At 38.8% G+C, this 20,941-nt stretch overlaps 1 long non-coding RNA gene across 1 annotated transcript; it reads right to left on the reverse strand.

Moving 5' to 3' along the window:
• Nucleotides 1-15,714: 15,714 nt before the first annotated feature.
• Nucleotides 15,715-19,783, reverse strand: LOC102006219. Its single transcript, XR_259763.2, has 3 exons — nucleotides 19,739-19,783; nucleotides 18,459-18,548; nucleotides 15,715-15,764 (listed from the first exon to the last, which is right to left on the reverse strand). It is a non-coding gene; the product is annotated as an uncharacterized LOC102006219 (long non-coding RNA).
• Nucleotides 19,784-20,941: the final 1,158 nt, after the last annotated feature.

Here is a 20,941-nt window from a genome sequence, read left to right on the forward strand (position 1 = left end):
TAAACTTTGGTAAAAGCAAACTGAAATCTGTTTCCTGTGTTCTATTGGTCTAAGCCTTGCTCCCCAACCACTGTAGGCTGTCAGCTCAGTGTTCAACAGTACGTTTTATAGGATGAAACACTTACAAGACTGCATAGCCAAAAGCAGTGTGCATGATCAGAAAGCAGATATTCATAGACGCGAATAACTAGCCTTCCGCACAAAGTTAATGTTACAGATGATCACAGGATCCCCTCCCTGCTGTCTACCCTATGAGGCTTCTTTTATATCATGTTACGCTGCTATTTCTTCATTGTTTCCTAGAGTTTGTGGCAATGTTTAGCAGAGATAAATGCCCAATGCATCATGCTGATTTTGATTTCTTCGAAAGGATTTACCTAAGGCACAGACAAGCATGCTTCTAACTCCATCTTTCCTGCCATAGATTTAGCCCTCTTTTGGCTCCCACAGGTTATCGTGGCCGTTGGCACACGGTACTACCCTGTGGGAACTCAGTATTTTCATGTTTCTACTGTCATTCTTTTTTGGCCTCTCTCTGCCCATGCACTTTGAGGGGAAACCCTACACAGCATACCTTTTGTGACTCACAAAGTTGTAAGACAAAATGCTGACTGCCATTTTAAACTTATCTCTTACTTGTTATATATCATCAGCATTATTATTTCTTGATTTTTAGTTATGTGGATGTCAATGCATACAGAGATCCTTACCATCACCACCAGAGATGAAGTCAGCCTAACTTTAACATCCCAAAGTACTTTTCGGTAGCATCAGTAGTCAGAACTCTGCACCGATCAAACACAACCCTCACTGATCTATTCTCTGAATGACAGCGCTGCTTGTGTCAGACTGTCATATAAATGGAATCAGATAGTATTCAACATTTAAAACTGGTTTCTTTCAACTAGATAGTAAGTGTAAGGTTCATTTGTGTTGGATGTATTAATCATTTTCTTGTGTGTGGTTTCTAAGTAGGCTTCAGTTGGATAGAGGACCCACTCACTGAAGTAACCTGAGATTGTTCTAGGTGTGGGCGATTTTGACTAATGCTATTTTAAGCATTTACATAGAGGTTCCTGTTTGAAAACAAGTTTGCATTTTGGGGGACTAAATAGCTAGAAGTGAGACTGCTAAGTCGCATACAAGAGCTACACTTACTTTTGAAGAAAACGCCAGAATCGCTGTACAAATTTGTACTCTCAGTGTAGTATGCAAGAACACTAATTATCCCACTGCTCTGTCAACACTTGGGATTTTCAGTATGCTTTAGCAATTCTAATAGCCATGTAGCACCTAAAGATGTTGAACTTCTTTTCATGTGCTTGTTTTCCACCCACATATGCTATTTTCATGAAGTTTTGATTCAGGCTATTTGCCTGTGCTTTTATTGAGTTGTTATTTTATTGAATTGTGAAAGTTCTCTCTACATTTTTGGATTCATACCCTTTGTCAAATATACAATTTGCAAATATTCTCTTCCAACCTGAGGTTTATATTTCATCTTCTTAGCAGTATCCTCTGACAACAAAATTTTAAATTTTCTGGAGTTCAGCTTGTTGAGTTTTTTTTTTTCCTCCTCCTCTTGGGTCATGCTTTTGGGGTAACCTAGAAGAACTCTTCACAGCCTAACAGGAAAATTTTCTCCTATGTTTTCTTCCACAAATTCTATAGCTTATACTTGTATCTACAGTGAGTGACTTTTTGTATAAAGTAGGAGGAATAGGTTGAGGTCTTTTGTGGTTTTATTAGCTATATACCTAATTATTTAAAATTTTGAAGCTATTACAAAATAATATGCAGTATAAGAACCATTGTTGAACTCCTACCGTCTTATAACTTTTTAAGTTTCCACTTATTCTTTAATAGAATACAGGAAAATAATTGACTTGAGGGAGCTGAACTTATACCTTGTAACCTTGCTAAATTCACTTGTAGGAGATATTTTGTATATTCCTCAGGATTTTATATGTAGAGAGTAATGTCTTCTGTGAAGTATAGTCTATTCTTCATTTCCTATCTGAATACCTTTTATACCTTCTTGCTTTGTTGGACTTGCTAAGATTTCTAGTATAATACCAAATAAGAATGATGGCATTCATTATTTTTAAGAGAAAAATCAGTCTCCTTCATTAGGTATATCACATTATAATATCAAAGTGTCCATACTGAATATTTATCATTCTTTGTATATCAATAACAATTCAATAAAGCTGTTTAAAAAATTTAAGTCCTGTTCTTTCTTTGTTTGATCACAGTGAACAGTGGCTAGACTTGTTGTTCTATTTTATATCCTGATATATATATATAATATATGTATGTATATTATATATCATATATCCACACATGTACATGTGTAAATATATGTGTGTATTTATCTTGCTTCTGCCCACAAATGTTTCTTCCACATTCTCTGAAAACTCTTTGTATTCTTTCCTTTATATTTATGAGACTAACTTCCATTTTTCTCACTTAGGTAAGTAAGCCACCAATTATTCTCCCCTTGCTCTTACACTTGACCCCCATTATGTTAGAGAAGTTTTATTCCTTCTACAGAAACTCCATTATGCTATTGTGCTTGCAGCTCTCTTATGCGATCCATTGCTTTAACTCCTGGTTTTTTCCCCTCCATTATGGTTGAACTTCCCTTACTGGGCCCGCACCAGCCCTCATTTCAGACTTTGGTTCTAATTTCCCTTTAATTAGAGTCTTCAAAGTGCAGAAGAACCACACCCACTCCAATACCAGTCCCTACTGGTAGAATTTTGCTTTATGCCCAGTGTCTGCTTGCCTGGGAAGGAAGGTCTGCCACCTCGCTTGTTACAAACATCACGGCAAGCTTGTTACAACCACGGCAAGGGGCCATCGTGGGATCATTCCTGTTTTCTTGCTGACTTTATTGATTATATAGCAATGAAATCTGTTGTGCAAAAGTTCTTTGATTTTAAGTACCATACGATCTCGGTGTTTCTGCCTTCATAAAAGATTATATGAAATATTTTAACTTTTTATTGGTATTACTTTAACATCAACTATCTACTGGGATATTATAGAGTGGGAACCCCAGACTGTAGTCATTGGAAAAGACTGCTTCTCTCCCAAAGAGGCCAAGAGTGTAATAGTTTTGTTGCATTTATTGTTGATGATGTATTTATTTTGGCTCTTTTTTCTGACTTTTTGTAGTTCTGATGTTTTCTATGGAGCTATTAACTTCCTCTTGAAGCACCTTTCTAAAAATCGCTTCCAATTTGGTATAGACATTAGTACAAAGACAAATTTGCTTAACATGTCATTCCTTATTCTTTCTTTTGCTATTTCATCCTTACCTATAGTTTAAATGTTTTTCAACGATGATAAATATTATATTTACACTTTTACCTAACTAGGAGAGAATTTTCAGAATTAAGCTAGTGCTTATCACATGTGAGAATTGTGAATATTAAATACCTTAAAAATGTATAGGAGCATGTCTCATATTTTTTAAGCACTCAGTAAACATTAGTTACTGGGGGTTTTCCTTTTATGCTTGATTTTAGTGGCAGTCCAACCCTGGATTTTCAGCTCCTGCTAGAAAATCCTTCCATTTTCTTGTATCTCCACCCACATTTGTTCCTCTGCCTGTGTTTCTTAATTTTGCTAGTGACACTATGTATATACCGTCATGGATGTAAGTTTTTTAAGACACTGTGATTTCTCCCTTTTTTTTTTTTTCATTTATCTCACTTCTTTGCCACCCCAAGCCAAACAATTCACAAGTCCTTTTTATTCTACTTCTACCATGTTTTTCTTTCAAATGAATTTTATTGGTACACTTTCTGCCATACAGTATGATCATATTCATCATAGGGCATTTGTACCTGTGTATAATATATCTTCATTCATTTTTTCCCATTTCCTTTCCTACCCTTCCCTTTCATCCTTCTTCTCTCTCTACCTTTACAAAACTTTTTTTCTGTTGTTTTCTTTATTCTTTTTCTTTTTTGACAGGCTCTCACCATGTTATTTAGGCAAGCCTTGAACTCACTATGTAGCCCAGACTTGCCTTGAACTGGTGGCAATCCTTCTGCCTCAGCCTCCAGGGTGCTGGGATTACAGGCATGTGCCACCAAGCCCAACTGCATTCCTTTTTATTTTTTATCCCTAGTCTGTTTTTTCCCTTCACCTGCCCCCTTCCTTTGTTTTCTCCATTTACTGTATCTCGCAACTCTCCTAAAACTTTATTTTCCTCTCCCTGCCCTTGTTCAGAACTTTATTGCTGCTCATTTGGATTTATGCCATAGGAACTAGAGTAATGCAGTAGTCTGATAACTAACTACCTTTGATTTCCAGCCTCTACAATATGTTCCACACTCTTCATATTAATGTTCCTAGGGGACATGTCTAGCAGTGTCTTTTTCTGACTTAGTAACTTTCCTCTACTCGCTAATCTACACTGAATTAAGGGCTTCTGATCTCCATTCCCAGTTTACCACCACAATTTGTTTTGGTAACTGCTTCTTGCTTTATGTCCTCCATGCATGTTTTTTGACTTGTACTAAAATAAAAACAGCAACGGTCTAAAGGAAACTATGGGGTTTTTTTTCTTTCTATATTGAAATGCATGAGTTGTAGGGAACTGACTCTGTTGACTTTGATTACCTCTCTCTGGGCTTCTAGGAAGTCTGTTTTGCTGACTTTTAACACATTCTTGGCTTTATTCTCTGTACATGAAATTCCTACACAGCATAGTTCCTTATAGGTGAAATTTTCTGTCTTTAAAAAATACCCACATATACACATATACCCCATGAACTCATATGTACAGCTAAGCAATTCATCGGAATTTCAACAATATTAATTCTTTACCTCAAATGCAGTTGATACCCAAGGAATACTTTTACATTTTTCTTTACATTGAACATATTTGCAATTTGAGAACAAGAGCCAGTGTTGGTTTTCAGACAGAATCCATTTAATTAATCATACTATTTGAACAGCTGGGGAGGCCATATATTTATGTGAGAGCTTAACATTCTTGCGAAAAATTGTCAAGTATGAATCAAAATAATATTATTTCACTTTTTAATGATACACTATTTGTCTTTAGATTTTATTCACACCTAACTTTATAAATCAATAGTTCCAGTCTCTGAGACACATTATTACCTATGTTTAAATGCTTTTAAAAACACTATCATATGCAGTGTGGTTTAAAAAAAAAAGAAAAGGCTGAGGTTCTAGTTACCAACCGGGACTCATTTGGAAGTGTGAGATTTTCCAAAATTTTGTTTCTAAATTTGCTCAGAAATGGATAGAGTAGAGAAGAGATAGTTTGATAAATTTATATTTTCCTTTTGGTAGTTAACTACTAAAAAGATGAAACTTTCTTATTAGAAAAGCATACATTTGTCTCATTCAATACAGCAGTAAAAAGACTACCCAAGCAAATGTGGGTAGAAAACACAGCAAAATTGGATTTTGGTATTAAGCCACCCGAAAACATAGTTTTAAAGAAAAATACACATTAAAACATGTCAAACAATAGTGAAGTAAGTGGAAAATGCTACAAAGCTATTTTTAATATTAGATTCTAGCTTCTATTTCTAAAGGGGAATTTTGAACAAAAAGAACCGTTGGATTCTATCAGCTCTAATCTGATAGGAAACTTCAGGACTTTGGGAGTTATTGAAACGGGAAGCCTGGATGGGCACCGTCACAAGCTGTGCTTTGGGCTCAGCCAGTGTAGTCGGGGCCACCAAGGGCCACACTGAGACCTGAGAAGTCTGGTAGCATTTTTTAAGAATCTCCCGAAAGGGCCCAATTTCCATGTGACTGTATGTGATGATAAAGGGAAGGATAGGTAATTGAACCGTGTTGTGGTAAAGTTTGATTTTTCCATTTCGATTTACATCACTGCGGCAAAGAATTGCTTATGCTCAGCAATTTGCATAGCTCATGCCACTTTCGTAGATGGGCACAGAAACCCAAAGGTTGTTTTTTTTTTTTTTTTTTTAAATGCACACATTCACTGAGATTCAAGATTCGAATGAATCATTAACTAAGGTCCACGTGCCCGGATCGCCTCCCCTCATGCCTTTCAGGTTATTTTTGCCTTTTTGAGCTACCTCTGTTTTTTCTCCGGTTCTTTACCTTGCATAATTTTCAGCTGCACAGGGAAAAGAACGGCGCACGGTATCACGTCCTCTGTCCCCAGCCCCTAGGTGTGTTCCTGACCCTTATCATTGTCTGCGAGTGCCCTGAGGACTGGGTAAGAGAGTATCGAGAGCCATTTTGATCCTTCAGAAATTTAACAACCCAAGAGAACAGAATTCAGGAACAAGTGAAAATATGTGCTTCAGTATTTAAAACCTTGACCTGATAAGTGAACATATCACATGTGGTTCAAGTGAAACTTAATGTCATTCATTCATTCACTCACTCATTTGCTTGCTCACTATTTATTCATTCATTTATTCCACAGATATTTATTGAACACTTACTACCAGACAAGTTTTTTTTTTCCTTGTGTACTAGAGACTGAACCTAGGTCCTTTGCACTGAGCTATATCTCCACCATGCTTTCATTTGTTATTATTTTGAGACAGGATTTTGCTAAATTGCTCAGGCTGGGCTCAAACTGGCAATCTTCCTGCCTCAGCCTCCTAGAGTGCTGGGATTACAGGCATGCACCACCATGCCCAGTCAGGCATGCTCTCAAGCGCTGGAGGTATATGGGTAAATAAAACTCAGTCGTGTTCTGTCCACATAGAGCTCTCAAGACAGAATAGAAAGACAATTAAATAAAACAGAAAATAAATGTAAAATTGGAACTATGACTTGAAGAACAGGCAGTAAGGGAACTTGTTATAACCAGATATGACATAGTGAGCAAAGGAAGTCTTCCCTGAGGGGGCAGGAGTGACATCCTCATCTTCCCTGAGCCTGAGGGAACAGATTTCCAGGAAGAAGGAAGAAGGAGGGAGTGTGATGAGTCAGAGGCCCTGGAAAAAGGCCGGGTGTGGCACCAGGTAGAAAAAGCATGGGGGACACGGTGGGAAATAAGGCTTGACAGGGAGAGAGGCTCAGATGCTGCACCACTTGTAGGCCGCACTAGAGAGTTTCATTCTGGGTAGAGAGCAGGAGTAGCACATACTTTGCAATAATTACACAGAAGTGCCGTGTCCAGCTGGAGAAAGGAAAGATAGCCCCCGCATAGCCCAGCATCCAACATGGCGGAGTATAACAAGGGCACATCCACTCTCTCCACGCAAGTTAATTGCTAGGGACAGCAATATTAAGAGATGGCTTCTTGAATGGGGGCCAAACCACCACTTGGTTAAAACAGGGAAGTTTTGACTAGCTCTACTAATAAATAATGAACCCAATATCCTTTGCCTGGCCTTCATTCTTTCACATAAATCCAATATGTTAATGCATCTGTAACAAATTAAGTGTCTCTTAAAAGTCCCTTAAAAGACTCCAAACCTTTGAAAATTTAGAGTGCCTATGGAAAACAAATAAGCAAAATCCTTGACCTTTTCTCTATTCATAAGTAAGATCAATGCAATATGCCAAGAACCCAGAAACCCTTCTATCCCAGAATTTTTGAAAGGAATTTGCTTTTATGAACTCAAAGTAAAATCAGAGGTCTCTTTCAAAAAACTAGCTTGTTTGGTTAGCTTTTGATAATGAAGTCAAGAGAATATTAGTATGTACCAGTCGTAATTCAGAATAACCTAATCTCTAAACTCACACTGACATTTGACATATGTAGCCTAGACAACCCTTAGAATGCAAGAGTGGTGATTTAAGTTGTTTATTCTTACATAATGGGAGAGGAGGGAGGGGAAGAATTTCTATTTCCCATTAGTCAATGTCACATGTCTCTTCTGTCTTCCAGGGAATATTCTCTATAATAACCCATTAAACTGATCTGTTGCAATCAGTAAAATCCTTGAGCCCATTCGTGAAATCCAGACAGAATCTCGGAATAAAAAGATAACAAGTAGGTAGTCTTTTGAAAGGACATTGTAGAGAACAAATTTTATTTTATTTATTTTACCTTTAAAAAATGAAGTAAAGAGTGAATAAGGAAACATTATTAAAGAACTACCAGAAGGAGTCAGCAATTTCTAAGTTTTTCAATTAAGTTGCCAATTTTAAGGCTATTATGCTGCTCCCTGAATCAAAAGGATTAACAATTTTCCTCCTAGCAATTAGAAAGGTAGAATTTTACCATGGAAGCACATGGGGAAAGACTGTACAAGAAGTTAGAATTAACTCAATCTCCACTGAGGACCACCCAAGAGGAGCTAAATGAGGGGTTACTTTCAAGTGGGGCTAGGATCAAAGATTGAGGGAGATTAGAACCAATAGGAGGTTAAAGGAAAACATCTGGTCTTTTGCAGTAATCACCAATGGAGAGGTGGATCTTCCTTGGGGAAAGAGCAGCCCATTTGACCACAGACCCTGTGATGTGCCATAGAGTGTTGATTCCACCGAGCAGGACATCTCTGTCACTTTACAGAAAAGGCACTGCAGCATTCTGAGAAATTAATGAGGGTCAGGCAGCATGCAGACACATAGCTCGGCATTAGGATTCAAAAGATACTGTTTTCCTCTTAGGGCAACAAAGTTGGGCTACATAGTGAAAACAAACCCTCCCCAGTCCCGACTGTAGTGAAACCTACCGCTGTGGGTGGTAGAGGTGAGCAGTGTCTCTTTGGGGAGGAGCTTAGAGTGCAGGCCATCAGAAGAGGCGAGGCATGTTAATATTGACTGTAATGAGCTTTTCTAGCTTTGGCTTATATAATAAGGCAAAAGATGAAAAGTCCCGGGGAAAACAAAATATCCCAGAAATATAATGGGGTGGAGGAAGTTCCAGTATTTTCCTAATGAAGTCTGATGAAAAGAACACTTCCTTTCAAAATGTTCTTGCTTTTTAATGTGAGTCTTTTAGAACAGGGGCTTACTCTCAGAAGGTCCCCATGTACCATGTCTAACTCTCCTTTATTTCCTAGTCTTCAGAGTATCTTGGATACTAAACCTCCAAAAAAATTGACAAAACAGCCCCAAAGGGTATCTTCAAATGTGCCGAGTTTGTCTGTTATCTCTTCACCTCACATTTCCTTAGAAATCTGAGGAGGAATTTTTTAAAGGCTCAGTACAAGCAAGCATGTTTGCTTGGCTCTCTCTGACCGGAAGTGAGCTGGGGTGAGATCTCTTGTGCACTTTGTCATGGGTCTGGCAGGCACCAGGAAGTTTCCTTAGTCAGGCTACAAGTGAAAGGAGGGTTTGTACTTTCTGGGCTCCTTCTCAGCCCACAGCCCTTTTCTCTAAGAGGAGCTTCTGTGAAGGAGGATTACAATGTGGCCTGAAGCACAGCTTTGATTAGACCATCTCACTTTGGCTATGAGGAAACCAAGGGCCTCACGAGTCAGACAGCAGAGCTGCAACCACTTCTTGCTGGTTTTTACTGGAAGGCCTGGTTCCAGCTCAGAGCTTACCTTTCCGTCCCCACTACCTCAGAATCCCTCTTCCTGTAGGCACTCAGCCTCCTGAGGGCTTCCATTTTCTTCCTCTGTTTCCTAACAGCTAGAAGACAGGGTAAGAAGAAACAAGTCGCCAGTGCCCCAGGCTTCCACCATCAGAGTGTGCGGGGTGGGGCGGGGCAGGAGGTGGGAGTCTTAGAGCCAGAGGCACTGACTTCTACCTTATAATTATACCCCAATTAAAAGCGGGTTTCCCTACTAACCCAGCCAAACATTTCCTTCTTTCTACTTTTCTTATTGTCTTCTTTGGACCTCAGGCATGGAAGGCTAAGAATTATCATATTCCTCCGTTTGTGGTCGCCATCATCATCCGGCTATGGAAGGCCCCGCCCCCACCCCAGCTCTCTTTGTAAATTTTCCCTCCTCATCAGCACTCCTATTACTCTCATTCCTGTGCGCAGCCCTTCTAATCTGCTACTATATGCCCTTAGAGATCAGTGCGTCCTTGGAAAATTTAGTGTCTCCTTTTATGCAGTACCTGCTTCTAATTTACATAAGTAATGTTGCCCTAAGCTCTCCTTCTGTTCTACCCATGTTTCTCTATCTATATCCACTTTATTGCATCAAACTGCCGCACAGGATTGTGTAGAATATTTCATAACATTTTACTTATCCGTTACTCCCGGTGATAGACATCTAGCTGTCACCGTCCCAGCTACATCATAATATGTGCACCCTTATTAGTCAGTGAAGCAATTTCTTTTGAGTCTAACTTTGGAATTAGACTGGTAGATCGCAGAGAAGCTGTGTAGTTATTTTCAGTACATAGACAGAGGTTGCTCCCTAGAATATCGATGCCCTCACCTCAGTACAGAAGAATTCTCATACCCTGCTTGGCGCTTGATATTGTACGACTTTTAACACGGCTTATGGACAATCAGGGATCTCTCCTTTTTAATAAAAAGGCTTTTGACTTGGCAACTAAGGCTATTTTTATATTATACTTTTGTATAGTGTGAAGTTATATGTAATGATCAAATTCAGGAAATTTGTTTTTACAAAAGATATTTGGAATAGCTCAGTGTTTCTGATTAGTAGAGGTGAGTTATTTATCACATTCAGGTCCTCATTTTCAAAAAAAAGCAGAAAACAAACTACCTGTGGTTGGTCTTTTGCAGTAATCACCAATAGAGAGGTGGCTCTTCCTCGGGGAAAGAGCAGCCTGGCTAGTGACAGAGCCTGCAATGTCCCACATAGTGCTGATGCCACAGAGGGGACATGGTGTTTGCAGTAATCACCAAGAATGTGAAATAGTCAGTATGAGAATTTAGAATCACTTAGGATTAACGGTGACCTACAGATCATCACCGTGAAAACCAGCTTCTTTGTGTTTTCCCTGTGGGTATTCCAGTCAAGAAATTACTTTGTTCTATGAGAAGGACAGTTTTGGATAATGTGGCAGACATAGTTATTTCCATACCCCTCCTCTCACCCACACCCCTGCCCACATACAACCTCCCTTGATATTACTTTCTACCCACAAGCCTGAAGGAGCAGTCCTAGGTATCACATGACCCGGCCTCTGCCACAGCTACCAGGATGAGAAGAACTTACCCATGTAACATGGAACTCATTCATATTCTGGGAACACCCATAAGAGCCTTAAGACTTTGAGCTAATTGAGATAGGTCACTTACACATGGCAAACATGAGAGCTATCAGGTCAAATAGAGCTAGGCCAGAGGCAGCTCCTGGAAATTATTTTCTTAGAAACCAGAAAAGAACTTCTGGGACAGAGTCTTAGAAAACTCTCCTTGCCAATGTTCTAAACACAAGTGAACCAGTAACTATGCCATTGTAACAGAGCTACCAGGTCACTGGACCTATATGTGAATAAGCTAAATAGAGCTGGCATCTATATTTTCCACTCTTTCTGTGCTCCTTTACAAGTAGTAGAGTGTGATGGCTATAGGAATTGGCTGTAACTTTATATGTTTGAGTCAGGATTGCCTATGTTTCTTTTTTTAATTTTAAAATTTAAAACCTGACAAAATAACAATGAAGACAAAATCAAAACAACAGAAAAACAACAACAATGATACATGACCTCCAAAACAGAATGATAGGAATTTACAGTGGTTGCTACATTACATACTGTTATCTCCAAAGAAGTTGCTCAGTCCACTAGAAAAAAAAAAAAAAAAGAATGTAAGATTGATCAAACAATCAAAGACAGTAGCAAGTAATAAAAGAAAACAACATTGGAAATGATGCAGAGCTTCACCATACAAGATGGTAGGAGTTCAACAATGGTTCTTGTACTGCATATTGTTCTCACATCAGTTGTTCTGATTTCAATCGTGGCTCTAACTTCCAAGTTATGTGCATCTGAGTCAGTTACTTCACCTCTCTACTTCAGTTTGAGTATAAAATAGAGATAATAAATAAAAAGGACTAGGATGGGATATGTACATGTACCAACTTCTCACAATGAATGTATTCATTATGTACTATAACCATGTACTAATAAAACAAGAAAAATAATAAAATAGAGATAATAATAGTGCTTTGCTTATAGAGTTGCCTTCAGAATGGTGGCTGGTGATAAGTGGTTAATGAGTTTCATCTATTATTGTAATTACTTTAGCACCAAGGAAGAAATCAACAGCTCCCTCATTCTCAGCCCAACTGACTGAGGTGGACCTGACCCCCGCTTGGCTTTTCAGACATAGTAAAGTCAATTCTGTGAGATTCAAAGTGAAACAGTTCTGATTTGAACTATTAGAAAAAACATACTTTGATTTTCCCTGAAATTTGCTAAGCTAATGACTCTAAGCCTGGAGATGCTAGGAATCATAGAATTGAGAAAACACACCTGAGAACAATATCAATACAGAAAGACTAAGTTGAATGATGGCAAGAGATCCAATCATTATGATGTTATTCAAGCTCCTGGAAATTGCTATACCTGAAACTATATACTTTTGGAATTTCCCACTGGGTAAGTCAATGAATTCCCCTCTTTGCTTACCTAATAGAAAAGGGAATTCTGTTATTCATAATTAAAAGAATCCTAAGTAATAGAATAAACAATGGCCCCAAACATTTGAGGAATAAGTTTGTTTCTTAAGTAATTCATCTAAAACCTTTACTGATTGTCTACAGTGCTTTGTTAGACACTGTTCTAGATACTGAGGTACAGCAATGTGAACAAGATAAAATCTGCATTGCAATGGGGGAAGACAGATTAAATTAACATATTAGTCTGAACTATTTGAATTTATCACTTGTATAGGTCGAATATGCAATTTGACATGCCTCAGCCTGACTTACAGTTCATACTACAGTTAACCTTGTCACTGAAAAAGTTAGATGTTCTGAAAGGGGTTCATACTTCGGCCTTCTAAGCAAATCTCCACGAGGGGCTTCTGGTTTTATACCTTCCTGGCACAGGGTGCCGCTCCTGCCAATCATTTCTCATATAATGAATTAACCCTGGTTAATGCCCCAAATTCTTTCCCAGCGTGACAAAGAGATACAGCCACCTTCAGCATCATTTTCCTATCAAGTGAGTCCTTCACTTCTGTAAGACCATACTGTTTACCACTAATGTTGCCGTATTTTTCTCTGTTATTGGTAGCACCCACCTCTTATTCTAACCTACTTTGCCTATTTGATCCCAAGCTGTCCTTTTATGATTGACATCACTTGACACTTCCTTGCTTGCTCGTGGTCTGTTTCTAGTTCCTGCTTGGACACTCCGGCCATGCCTTCCTAAGGTAGGACATGTGGCAGGGCCCCATCTGTGAGTTTGGAGGAAGTTGCATCTTGCCTGGCTGGTGGGAATTCAGCGTGGTTTAATCTGGTAGAATGATGATCCCTGAGAAAGTGCAGGGAGAAGCCAAGGCGGGCGCCCTCAGATGGAGAAGAGCATGCAGGAGGCTCCTGGGGGTACCACTGAGGGGAACCCACTGTGGAAGGGAAGAGGAGAACAGGGCACAGGATTCGGTCCAGGAGGAAGCCGAGCTGCACCACAGTCCCGTTAGAACCTGAGAAGCCTGCAGTGAGTTCTGACCGTGTATCAATCCTTAAGACTTTTCCTGAATCAGGCAAGAAAATACATAAGGCTTTTATATCCCAACACTAAAAATTGAATGGGGCCCATTCTGGAAAGAAGTCTGACAACCCTCCCAGCAGCCAGGGTAAGTCCTTTATTCCTCAAGAGAGATCTGGGAAATTAAGCCCAGCATCTGCCACAGTGGGGAGGCAGGAGAAGGGAGTGCCAGTGTCACCAGATCACAAAGAAAAGCCACAAGCAATTAACAAAAGTCAGAGCGCAGTCTCCAGGCATGGAATCTGCCTCACTTCGTTTTTGGTGTTATTATCAATATTCATGTTATTTAGAGTTTGTTTCATCATATTAGTTTTAATTGTAGTCTTCCTCTACTTACATCTACTTTGCCCTAGTTAGGGTGCTACCCCCTTAAAAGTCAATCAAATACCTACTGAAACATGAATAATAAAATGAAAAGTTAGCAATTAAAAGGTAAAAAACAAGACTATAACTCATTCTCTACAGGACTGCTTGTGTTTAAAAATGAACTCTGATAATTCCATGACCAATCTTCCAAATGATTTTGAATCTTAATCTCAATAAATTTTGGCTGAGCAAACTGTACTAAACACCATGGGGTTAGAGATCTAAAAGAGAAATAGTCTTTAGTGTCAAGAAACTTGGCTTCTGGTTGGATATCACATGAACAAATAATTCTGGTCCAAGGCAAAATGTGTCATTACTGTTGGAATCACCCAAGGTACTCCAAGAATTGGGACATTGAGACTCTCCTAGACCTGGGGTGAGGCAAAAGGCTTTTGGGAGGAGATGCAATTATCTGTGGTCCAAGGGGTGAACTGGGCTCAGATAAATTTAGCAAATTCAAAGCTGAGAAAAATACATTGGGCAGAGTAGTTAATTGTACGAATTAGCTGGCTGGTAGGGTACATTTGTGGAAAGGTGGCCGTCATACCAAAATACAGGTTTATGCTCAGCTTCTAGAAATGTTGTAGCAAATTTCAACTACCCAGACACCTTAGTATTAAAAGAAAAATACTATCATATTCTTGAATACTTCATTTTATTCATTCTCTCCAAAACTAAGTCTATTCCAGGCCCGTAATTCATTGGAGGACCTCAATATTTTTCATTTGATTCTGCCATTTCTAAAAGACAAAAATTATCCATAAACATGTGTGAAAAGCCAGTTAAATGCTTAAACATCAAGGTGATAGTGAAATGCCCACACCCCATGAAAAGGATGAAGTATTACCTAAGCATTTCTGAGAAATCTCTAAATGGGAGTGTGTGTGTGTGTGTGTGTGTGTGTGTGTGTGTGTGTGTGTGTGTTAAAAGGGAAAGGTCCCATTATGAATATCCATATGAGAAAGGAAAAATTTCAAAGAAGTTGGTTGGATCCCAGTGACCAAATTTCTACTATGCTCCAAAAGTGTCTACGTACTTGACAGAAGAGATGATGACACAACAGTGGAAAGGAAATGCATTTCACTTCCAAGATTGGTGAGTAGAAGACTAACCACATGTTACTTCTCCAGGATAGTTCTAGCATAGAATGATTTAAGAAGAAAACACAGTTAATCACAAACAGTGAGAGGAATACTTTCAACTTTCATATGAAGTTTACTAAACAAGAAAAAACAGTTACTCATGTATTTTCAGAGCTATCAGTTTTACTCTTCAGAAGCAAATCTAACCACGGTCAAACCTCACGCCTGAGGATCAGAACCTACTAATTTTGTTCTTACCATAACCTCAGTTTTCAGCTGGACCCATCACTAACTTATCTACCAGCATTTTTGTGACAGTCTTGCAGCTCACACTGCACAGGGAGAGGGACCTGTTAAATTAGGGCAGGACAATCCCAAGTTTCTTTTGAAGAAACTCATGATTAATGTGTTCTCACGTCTCCCTCAGCAGGTTACACACTGGAAAGGTCTTTCCATGAGACTGTCCAAAGGAGGGGGAAAAAATCGCAGTGCTGAGCAGATTCATGAATGTCTTCTAGCTGCAGGAAAGCCATCCAGACTGGAGGTTTGCCAAAGGGCATATTTTGGCTTCCTGCCAGTATTTTGTAGTGGGGAAGCGTTATGTTGAGGGACTTCCTTTGCTCTAGTGAAAGCTTACTAAAGGTCAGAATATTATCCATTTTACCCACACACGGCGTCTGACACTCACAGATTTATTGAGGCTCAGGAATTCATGACATGTCCTTAGAGTTTACCCTGGATGACAAAGAGAGTAGAAATATGATAATGAAATCATTATACATAAACATTAGTCTTTTCTGCACATTTTCCTTCCACTGCCCTCCCCTCCTAAAAAAATAGTGTAAGTAATGATTTGATTTGCTTCATTCTATAATTCTTTAAATAGCTTCTAAAAATGTTTTCCCAACAGAAACATAATACCATCTGGCTCATAATAACTAAACCTGATGTACCAAAGCATAAATATAATATTTCTTCTTTAAATTTTCTAATTAGATCATCATAGTTATAGTTTCATTTTTAAACTGCACTTTTTAAACAAAAACAGTGTTGATGTTAAGGAAGGAAAATATCTCAATGACAGATTAGCCGCCTCTAACCCTTATACTCCACTCTATTTTCTTCTATATGTTGAATGATGAAATTAAAGAAAATTAGCGTCTTTTGTTGTTCTTCATGAAATAGTAGGGAAAAAAATGATGCACACACATAAACTACTAAGTTTTGACAAACCAATGCATTCAGTTTTATTCTTTCCACAATTAAAATTTACTTCAAGTCTTTTTCATTCAATACTAGGCCTAAGACCACCAACTTAGAAACAATTTCTCTTTTTAAAAGCCCCCATTAATATCTATGAAAACATAGTAAATGCATAATTTTCACATCAGGATATGGAACCACAAGAAGTGAATTATTTATATGAACTACATAAAAGTAATCTAGCATTACCAATGCTTGCCAAACAAAAGTATCCTTTGTAATTTTCATTCATTCAACAAAGATTCGTTGAACTCCCACCAATGCTTTGCACTAAGACAAGAGTTTTGATTCATAAGAGAGATATAACATGCCACTCTTGACCCAGAGACATTAGATTCCAATTGGGAAGATACAGAGTATGTGCACACACAAACTTATACATAAACCAATCACCCAGACGTATGTGGTCGGGGCCAAATAGCAGCCACCGTACACAAAGGGCATAGTGGCTCAGAGGAAATTGTGAGTACTGTTATTTTTAACAGTCTAAGAAGTTGTCATGGAAATGGTTATTCCAAAGGATAAACCAATGGCCAAAGATTCCATTCCTCACAGATGTATACGTCTAACTGAAAAGAAAATGTTGTTGATGTTCCGTTACCCTGGATAAATATTTTTATACCTTAACATGTCCTTCTTCCTTCTTTCTCTGCTTACCCCACCCCACACCCTTCAGCTGCTTGTGCTTATGGCGCCTGTTGCTATGATTCCTACATGTTCTGCCAGAAAGCCCAAGCAAAAGTGAGTCTTAATCTCCAAGCACCAGAGAAAATGATGTTACATTAATGACGAACTCTTATGCATAAATGAAACAGCTTTTAAGAACTGAGAAAGGGATCTATGTGATATAAATGCATGGATTTCCCAAAGAACTTTTAGTAAGAGTCACAAGCCAACCACTGGACTACTGTATCTCCCAGAGAGTCAAATCAGCCCACTGGAGTTACTTATCTTTTTGAAGAGATGACTTAATCCAGTTTGTAACTAAGTATTCGTAATTTGTAGTTCAATTTTCTAACTCTTTGGGAACCTGAATATTTAAACCATTTCTTTCTTCTGAACTTTACTTTTATCTTTTTAATTAGAATCAGCATTTTTAAATTCGAATCAGCACTATTGTATTATTGGGGAATTTAATGTGCATAAAGGTGAGAGAATTAAAATCAGAAACTGCAGGATGTTCACAAGCTGAAAGTGTTTCTGCTTTTCACCCTCTTGGGTTCAGACTCCAGCAACGAGGAGCTACGACCTCAAAATGAACTGCTGGTCCTTGGTGTGTGGCAGGTGGCAAGAGTAGACTCTGGATGGTCCCAGGGGCACAAAAGCTCTCCAGAATGTAGAAGCATTTCTATGTATCTTTGCAACCCTTCTCTGCTTTGTTTTTTCACAACTTGACTAAATTAGGTTTTAAACAAGTGTTAAGACTTATTTGGAAAAGTCAAGCCACGTATCTTTTCTTAACAAATTGCCTGCTCTCCACACCAACAATATGGACATTGTTTTCACATGTTAAACCAAAAAAAAAAAAAGAAATCAATTTACAACCTGTTATTCAAATTAGACCAGCTGTGAATTCTTCTATGTGCAGGGAGTTTTTATGGTCATGTATTCTTAAAGTTGACAGTTGTTCAAGAAACATGTTAATTTTACCAATTGAAAATTTTATTTATTAGGAAATTCCATGCACTTGGAAAAAAATATATATATATAAAATAGGATAGTTTTGTTTTTTTTTTGTTTTTTTTTTTTGGGTTTTTCTCCGGTACCGGGAACCGAACTCACGACCTTGCACTTGCCAGGCAGGCGCTTTTGCCGCTGAGCTAAATCCCCAGCCCCTAGGATAGTTTTGTTGAAGAAGAGTGATACAGATCTTTGGGAGATAGAAGGAAAAAATTTCCAGGTCAAGATGCCTATTCAAAAATTGAAATAGAATTTATTTAATCACCGAGGTTAGGGATAGCCAAATCATTTTGTGGGCCATGAGTTTATGACCTACCAATAACTGGAAACACTGTATATTTCTGAGGTGAAGCAAATGTGCCCAGGGTTCAAGCAGATGAATAGCTATGAAGCGCAGGGGTGGGGCCTCAGAAATTAGGAACAGGATACGAGAATACACTCCTCAGCTTTCCTGATGTCTTCTGCTATTTTATACAGTGAAGTTACCTTCTATTCCTAAGACAGCATCAGTAGATCTTGTGTGAGTTCATTTCTGGGTCTACAGGAGCTGGGAAAGGGCTATAAAATTCTGAGGTCCTATAACAAAGAGGAATGAAAACAAGATATTTTTAATTAGTTTGTTCTCTTTCTCTAAGAACCTGCTTTTATTTTCCCCTTTTTTCCCCTCTTATTCCCCCTCATCAGTCATTCTTTTCTATGGTCAATTGGGTTAGCACCCAAACCCACAGTGACACCTGCTGGCTAATCAGAAATGACCAGACTGAGTCCCAGCACTGGGACCCATGGCAAGCAAATGAGCACACTGGAACAGATATTAAATGCTATAAAATTCTTTTAGAAACTTAGACAATGAAAAAGATAGAATGAGCAGCTTGCGAGGGGGCATCTTCCCAGGGAAACCTGCCTGAATCACTACTAATATAAAATGTAAACACTGTACGTGCTTTTATTTCATAAATTCGAGTCAAACGTACATCCTGTACTATTAACCAATTATTAAGACTCAAGAAAATAGTTATGCTAATTAGTGATGAAAAGGTTGTCTTTTACAGTGGTCTTCATTAGCTAGACTTATAGTCATAAAAAATGTATGTAGTTAAAAAAAAGAATGCATGTCGCTTTCACTTAAAGTCTCAAAAAGATATATAAGAAAATGTTGCATGAACATTTATTTCCTTTAAAAATACTGATGACATCTCCAACATAAAGAGTTAAAATTTAGGTTTAAGACATTCTTTCTTATCATGTCCCAAGGACTTAAAATCCTTGGTTACTTTAACTGAGGAATATTCATATTTTGTTCATCTTAGGTATTTATACATTGGTTATTTTGGCTGAGTACGTCTTGAGGTTGTTTGCTTTATTTCAAGCAAATCCACCTCTGACTTGAAAGTATAAATTCTAGTAAAAACAAAGGCATCAGGAATATTTTTTAACATCAGTACGTTTTCTTAAAATATTTACACTTCTCATTCAAAGGTTAAATCCAAGGGAAAAATTCTCCGTACACATGTTCACATTTGAAACAAGAGGTTTTCCCCCAAGGACTTGTAGCAGCAAATGTGTATTGGACAAAAATGTTGGCCTTCTTCATCCTTTCCCTGTGTTCTAAAAGCCAAAACTTCATTTTAGCATGACCTTAGAAGAATAGTGATACTTTTAGCATTTCCTGGTATTTGGGGGAAGGAATGTTTTCATTTGACTGCAGATGTCACTTGGTTTACAGGAAGGATTTGGTAACGCATTCATGCCAGTACTGCACTTACCCCAGATTTCTTGCTCTGTAGGAAGAACACATGTCAAAGCTCCCTGTTTGTTAAATGGAAGAGAGTCAGTACACCAGAAGCTTCTATTATAAACATTGTGACTTCGTGCAATTTACAAAATGTTCTATCTCCATTAAACAATAAACCCTTGACCCCGGAGCTCAGTTTTGGGATTCTGTGATTTGAGAAGGTAGACATAATGGATGGCAATAATAAATGAAAAGTTCAAGAGGTTAAGAAAAACTGTTTAATTATTTCTCTAGAGCGTGGGCTGCAGAAGCCTTGCATGTCTGTTTCCTTCCTTCTGGAAATGCCGCATGGATGGGAGCCGTCAGTGCAGCCCAGGCAGGGCAGGAAAGCAGGTTGCTGGCCCTCAGCTGTGTTTATGAACAAATGGTCTCTAGATACCCTTCCATCTCTGATCCAGTGCCAGTCCCAGAGCTCAGCATCTGTTTTCCGAAGAGCTTGGATTTGTTAGCATGAGAAATTCATTGCTCATCGTTGCTTCCCAGCTGTGGCACTCGCAAGCGTAGCCTCTTTGCCTTATTTATTTGTTGAAAACTATGTCCTATCCTCTCTTGGAAGTTCTCTTATATAACAAGTCCTGGACACAGGCCCCAGAGCTTTCAGTCCCAGCCTGTCAAGCTGCCTCTTTAACTAAGAGCTCCTCCTAAAGAGCTTCCTTGCTTGAACTTCCCCAGGGCAGGTGTACGCACAACGGCAGGACTTGGCTTTGCTCATGGCACCATGTTCTTTCTCTAAAGCCCAGCTCCACAGACGTGGGCACTGGGTGAAGTAGCTGTCTGGGGAGAGCTTCGGAGGTCAGGTGAAAAGCCTGCACAGGGGAGAATGACTGGGCAGATCTGCCAGGAATTCCTCACAGAGTACACAACACAATAAGAACGGGAGCCAGCAAAGAATGCTCTGCAGGTCTAGATCCAAGGTTTAAGGATAGCAGACAGGCGTTCTTGTCATTGCCAAATGAATGTGAGTGCTTTAGCACTCCCTATCCATCAACCCATCCCAAAACATTTACAGTAAATTGCTATCTGTCCTACTCCATCTCCTCTCGCAGAAACCAGAGCAGGGACAGCTGCTCTTGACGCACTTGGCTTCTGAACCCTAGAAGCAAAGCATTATGAAGCCCAGGACACTGGAAAGGAAAAGAACCTGGCTGTGCTTTGATTTAGATACCAAGGAGTT

Source organism: Chinchilla lanigera, unplaced genomic scaffold, assembly GCF_000276665.1.
Source record: "Chinchilla lanigera isolate Chin_1 unplaced genomic scaffold, ChiLan1.0 scaffold00008, whole genome shotgun sequence".
Classification (NCBI taxonomy): Eukaryota; Metazoa; Chordata; class Mammalia; order Rodentia; family Chinchillidae; genus Chinchilla; species Chinchilla lanigera.